The sequence below is a fragment of the Eschscholzia californica genome, unplaced genomic scaffold, assembly GCF_041429995.1.
Source record: "Eschscholzia californica isolate CP2 unplaced genomic scaffold, dmEscCali1.0.p SCAF_6, whole genome shotgun sequence".
Lineage (NCBI taxonomy): Eukaryota > Viridiplantae > Streptophyta > Magnoliopsida > Ranunculales > Papaveraceae > Eschscholzia > Eschscholzia californica.
In genome coordinates, this window is record NW_028238483.1 from 9,460,933 (window position 1) to 9,467,355 (window position 6,423).

At 40.4% G+C, this 6,423-nt stretch overlaps 1 pseudogene; it reads left to right on the forward strand.

Moving 5' to 3' along the window:
• Positions 1–665: 665 nt before the first annotated feature.
• Positions 666–6,103, forward strand: LOC147531624 (uncharacterized; annotated as a pseudogene).
• The last annotated feature ends 320 nt before the right edge of the window (positions 6,104–6,423 follow it).

Consider the following 6,423-nt stretch of genomic DNA (forward strand, 5'->3'; position numbering starts at 1 on the left):
TAACTTCTTGATCACCCACGAATCTCCTGTAAGTGGGTACTTGTGATGTTTTTTGCTTGCTAATTGATTGTCGAACTATTAGTTTAATTATCATATTAGTAAGGGCATCAACCCATTACAAGATAGGAGTCGGATTTCATCACCGGTCTCTTGCCCATCTAGGTAACAACATCGCCGATCCCAAGCCTCACTTAAAACTAAAATCTGATTTAGACATTGGCCAAAGGGTAACGAGCTTATAGGACACTCTTGACAAATCTCGAACTTGATTAGTATTAGGAGTTTTCCCAGGAAGAGGGAACGATCCAAGAACACAATTCTTGATCGTTGTACTGTGACGGAGTAACTCCTCATAAGAATCATAGTTCAAGTTTGGTGAGAAGTAGAAGCTGTCTAGATCAATTTTTAGGTGAAAAAGACTACCCGGTCGTCTAGATTGTGTCTAGGTTGCTTGGTGGAGTCAGCTTGCTTGCTTTGTTGTTTTCCTTAGGATCTTCGTAGTTTCCTTACTTCTTTTCTTTTCAAAAAAAAAAATTTTTTTTTCAAAAAGAGTCCCTTGTCTTGTCTTTTGGTTTATGCCCCCTAGGTTACGTGATAAGAGAGGTCGTTTTGTTAAAGAGTCTGATTTGAGTATTTTACTTGAAAACCTCTCTTTAAACGAGTCTATGGAGGATCACGTTGATCAAGCTAGGGTCGAGGATCAACCTATGACTCTCAAAAACTACATGCATCCGGCTAGAGTTAGCCAACCATCATGCATTAGGCTACCCCCGACTAACACTTATTTCGAGTTAAAGTCGGGAATCATCAATATGCTTTCGGTGTTTCGTGGTTTAGAGAACGAGAACGCGTATTATCATGTTAGGGAATTTGAGGACGTTTGCAAGACCATGAACGTCCCTAACTCGATTGATGCCGTTAGATTAAGGTTGTTCCCTTTTTCTCTAAAGGATAAAGCAAAGTCGTGGTTGTATGCCTTACAACCTGAGTCTATTTCTACTTGGGCAGAACTTAGTGGTGTCTTTCTAGAAAAATTCTTTCCCAACCATAAAACTAGAGCTTTAAGGCAGAGTTTGCTTAATTTCGAGCAACTCCAAGGAGAATCTCTCTACTCTTATATTGAGAGATTCAAAGACATTCTTCTAGAGTGTCCACATCATGGGTTCGAAAAAATGAAACTAGTCCAACTGTTGTATGAAGGACTAGATTATCCTACCACCTCCATGATTGAGTCATTTTGTAATGGCGGGTTCTCCAACAAATCCGCCGATGAGGCCATGGATTTTCTTGAGGAACTAGCCGCACAATCCCAACAATGGGAAACTTCTAGAGAACCTATCACTCGGGCAAAGCCTAATCCAACTAAGGGCGGGATTTATAGGATCGATGTTTCTGAGTCCAAACTTGACGCCATTACCAGAAGGTTGGAAGCCTTAGTGATGAATCAACCTAAAACCTTCACGGAGGATCCCACTCATGTCATGAATGTTGGAAATGAACCCATCTCTTACCCTTGTTCAGTCTGTGGAGACCCTACTCATACGGAGAACAAATGTGCCTTATTCTTTGAGTCTGCAAACAAAGAACAAGCTCATGCTCTCTATCAAAACTCTAGGCAAGACAATCGTCAGAAGTATGATCCTTTCTCTAACACGTATAACCCAGGCTGGAGAAATCATCCCAATCTCTCTTGGTCTAAAGGTCAATACCAGAGTCAGCCTAGTAGTTCTATGAACCCTCATGGGTTTAATGCACCTAGCAACCCTTATGCTCAGCCCAGTGTCCAACATCCACCTGAAAAGAAGACATCATTAGAGGACACCATGCATATGCTAGCTCAGAACCAGGACAGGTTAACTAAGAACCATGAGGAATTTCAAGAATCCACCCGTCAATCCTTTACTAGGCTAGAAACATCTACCCATCAATCTTTGACTAAGCTAGAAACCCAAATAGGTCTACTTCACGAAGCCTTTAGCCAAAGAGAGAAAGGTAAGTTTCCGAGTCAGGTTGAGCAGAACCCCAAAGGTCTATTGGGTAGACCACCACCAGATGAAGCTAATGCGATAACAACCCTTAGAAGTGGTAAAATTGTGGACAACAAGGTAAGAGCTCCTGAAGAGGAAGAGTTAGAGAACGAGCCATCTTCGTTGCCAACCAGAGTCTCGAGGGATGAGCCTGAAAAGGCTCCTGAGTCAGAAAGTCCACCCTTAGTATCCGAGCCTTATGTCCCTAGAGCTCCATACCCTCAACGTTTGGTCGAGTCAAAGAAGAAATCTCAATTTCAGGAGATAATGGAGTTGTTCAAACAAGTTAGTATCAACATTCCACTTTTAGATGCGATCAAACAGATCCCAGCTTACGCCAAGTTTCTTAAGGATTTATATACTAGTAAGCGTAAGATGAATGTGCATAAGAAAGTGCTCCTTACTCAGAATGTTAGTTCGATCATCCAACAAAATATTCCACCTAAGTTCAAGGATCCAGGAAGTCCTACATTACCATGTACCATAGGAGATTATAAAATAGAGCGTGCTCTATTAGATCTTGGTGCTAGTATTAACCTTCTTCCTTATTCTGTGTACTTACAGTTGGGATTAGGAGAGATCAAACCAACCTCTGTGGTCCTTCAGTTAGCGGATCGATCTGTTAGGCACCCACGTGGCATAGTCGAAGATGTTTTGATCAAAGTTGGTGAATTCTTATTTCCTGTTGATTTCATCATTTTAGATACTGAGCCAGTCCATAATTCCAAATATCAAATACCTGTCATATTAGGGCGACCATTCTTAGCTACATCCAATGCTATCATCTATTGTCGTAGCGGCCTGTTGAAATTGTCTTTTGGAAATATGACTGTAGAGATGAACATCTTCCATGCTGGACTTCACCCCGATGATGTTGATGATTTTAACGAATTAAATTTGATAGATATGTTGGTTCAGGATTCTTTACCAACAACTCTATCAGATGACCCGTTGGAAACATTGTTGGCCTACTTTGGTTTAGATTTTGATGAGGAAGGTAGTATCAATGAGGTGAATGCTTTATTAGATTCCACCCCATTACTGGATACTAAGAAATGGAAAGCGAAAACTGAATCCCTCACAATCTCTGAACCAAGTTGGCATCAACTTTAGAGACAACTCAACCATCGGCAAGTGATGAGTCCAAATCACCCTCTGTCTCAGAGTCGTCTCAGCCTATCGAGAAACCACCATCCTTAGAGTTGAAACCTTTACCTGAGAACATGAAATATTCATTTTTAGGACCTTCAGAAACCCTACCTGTTATTATTGCATCCGAGCTAGAGAAAGAACAAGAGGGTCGATTGTTAGATGTCCTAAGAGAACACAAAGAGGCACTAGGATGGTCTATAGCCGATCTCAAGGGTATAAGTCCGTTAGTTTGCATGCACCACATTTACTTAGAAGAAGATGCTAAACCTTCGAGAGAGATGCAACGTCGACTTAACCCTCATATGAAGGAAGTTGTGAGATCTGAAGTCCTGAAATTATTAGATGCGGGTATTATCTACCCTATTTCAGATAGCACTTGGGTCAGTCCTGTTCAAACTGTTCCCAAGAAGTCAGGCATTACTGTAGTTAGAAACGAGTGCAATGAGTTAATACCCACCAGGATGACCACTGCGTGGCGTGTTTGTGTAGACTACAGGAAGTTGAACACGGTCACGAGGAAAGATCATTTTCCTCTTCCATTCATTAATCAGATGCTCGAGAGACTGGCAGGACATAGTTACTATTGTTTCTTAGATGGCTATTCCGGGTATAATCAAATTGCCATTGCTCCTGAAGATCAAGAGAAAACAACCTTCACTTGCCCATTTGGAACTTATGCTTATCGTCGTATGCCGTTTGGGTTGTGTAATGCACCCGCTACTTTTCAACGTTGTATGATGAGCATATTTTCTGATATGGTAGAAAGGTTTCTCGAAGTTTTCATGGATGATTTTTCAGTCTTCGGGTCATCATTTGATGAATGTCTACATCACCTCACACTCGTGTTGGTTAGATGTAAAGAGAAGAATTTAGTGCTTAATTGGGAGAAGTGTCATTTCATGGTTCGTTCAGGAATTGTCCTAGGGCATGTCATTTCAGCTAAGGGTATAGAAGTAGATAAAGCCAAAGTAGAATTGATAAAAAGTCTTCCTGTACCAAAAACAGTTAAAGACATCCGATCATTCTTAGGGCATGCTGGCTTCTATCGTCGATTTATCAAAGACTTTAGTAAGTTATCAAGACCTCTTTGTAATCTTTTGGCAAAAGAGAACAAGTTTGTCTTTGATAATGCTTGTCTAGAGGCCTTTGATAAACTCAAACTTTTGCTTACTACTGCTCCTATTGTTCAACCGCCTAACTGGAAAGCTCCTTTTGAGATCATGTGCGATGCATCTGATTATGCAATAGGAGTCGTTTTAGGTCAGCGTGAAAACAAATTACTTCACGTAATCTATTATGCTAGTAAGACGTTGAATGATGCACAACTCAACTACTCGACCACTGAAAAAGAGTTGTTAGCTGTTGTTTATGCCTTAGAGAAGTTTTGATCATACCTAGTAGGTTCTAAGGTCATAGTATTTTCTGATCATGCCACATTATAGTACCTCCTCTCTAAAAAAGAGGTCAAACCTAGGTTGATTAGATGGATACTTTTGCTACAAGAGTTTGACATAGAGATACGGGATAAGAAAGGTTCCGAAAATGTTGTAGCAGACCACTTATCTAGGCTTGTTGTGGAGTCCGTAAATGATGAGTTACCTATTAGAGAGAGTTTTCCTGATGAACAACTTCTTGTAGTCTCCCAATTACCTTGGTTCGCAGACATAGTGAACTATCTTGTTATGGGACAAATGCCCAAACATTGGACTAAGCAAGATCGTGATAAATTCTTGTCTGAGGTAAAGCGGTTCTTCTGGGACGATCCATACTTGTTTAAGTATTGTCCCGATCAGATTATTAGGAGATGTGTCCCTGATAGTGAACAAACCAACGTCATCTCCTTTTGTCATGACCATGCATGTGGGGGTCACTTTAGTAGCAAAAAGACGGCCGCCAAAATTTTACAATGTGGTTTCTACTGGCCGTCTTTATTTAAGGATACCCATGCATATTGTGTAGCTTGTGAGCGATGTCAGAAGTTGGGGAGTATTTCACGTAGAAATATGATGCCCCTAAATCCTATTCTTGTCATTGAGGTCTTCGATGTATGGGGCATCGATTTCATGGGTCCATTTCCGAACTCCTTCGGCAATCTATATATTTTAGTCGGGGTCGATTATGTGTCTAAGTGGATAGAGGCGGTTGCTTGCAAAACGAATGATCACAAAGTTGTGATCAAGTTTCTAAAAGAAAACATCCTTTCTCGTTTTGGTACTCCGCGAGCGATTATTAGTGATGGGGGAACACACTTTTGTAATAGGCAGTTTGAGGTTCTAATGAAAAAGTATGGTATTACTCATCGAGTGTCCACCCCATATCATCCACAGACAAGCGGTCAAGTTGAGGTTTCCAATAGGGAAATTAAACGCATTCTTGAGAAAACGGTTAATCCAAATAGAAAGGATTGGTCATTACGACTAACTGATGCATTATGGGCTTATCGTACAGTGTTTAAGACTCCCATTGGAATGTCTCCATATAGATTGGTGTATGGCAAGGCTTGCCACCTCCCTGTAGAGTTAGAGCATAGAGCATATTGGGCTATCAAGCAAATGAATTTTTCGCTTGACAACGCAGGTAGAGAGAGAAAACTCCAACTTAGTGAGTTAGAAGAATTGAGGAATGATGCATATGAGAGTTCTAGAGTGTATAAGCATAAAATGAAGGTGTTTCATGATAAAAACATTTTGAGAAAATCATTTTCACCAGGTCAAAAAGTTCTTTTATACAACACTCGTTTGCATTTATTTCCTAGGAAACTTCGTTCTAGATGGTCGGGGCCTTTTGTTGTCAAATTTGTGTATCCTCATGGTGCGGTTGATATTGAGGATAAAAATGGTGTTTGTTTTAAAGTCAATGGTCAACGTTTAAAACCACCCGAAACCGTGGATGTTTTTATCGAAAATCCTGTCTATCAAAAGTGATTCCCGATGTTCAGCTTAGTCTGGCTGAAGACTTTAAACTTAGCGCTTCTTGGGAGGCAACCCATGCTTCTGATATAGGACAGTGGAGTCTGGTAATATCTTTCCTCTCATCTTTTATTTTGGCATAGTCTTCAGAACATTGGGGACAATGTTCGGTTTAAGTTTGGGGATAGGGAAGAACTTTTTGCTAAGTCCTTCATTTCGAAAATTCGAGAGGGTTCAAAATTTTTCAATTTTGACCGGAAATGTGAGTCTAATGGTTGTTTTTGGCTTGTTAATAGTTATAGAGTCGAGTTGATCGTACTATCCGGTTGTTAAAG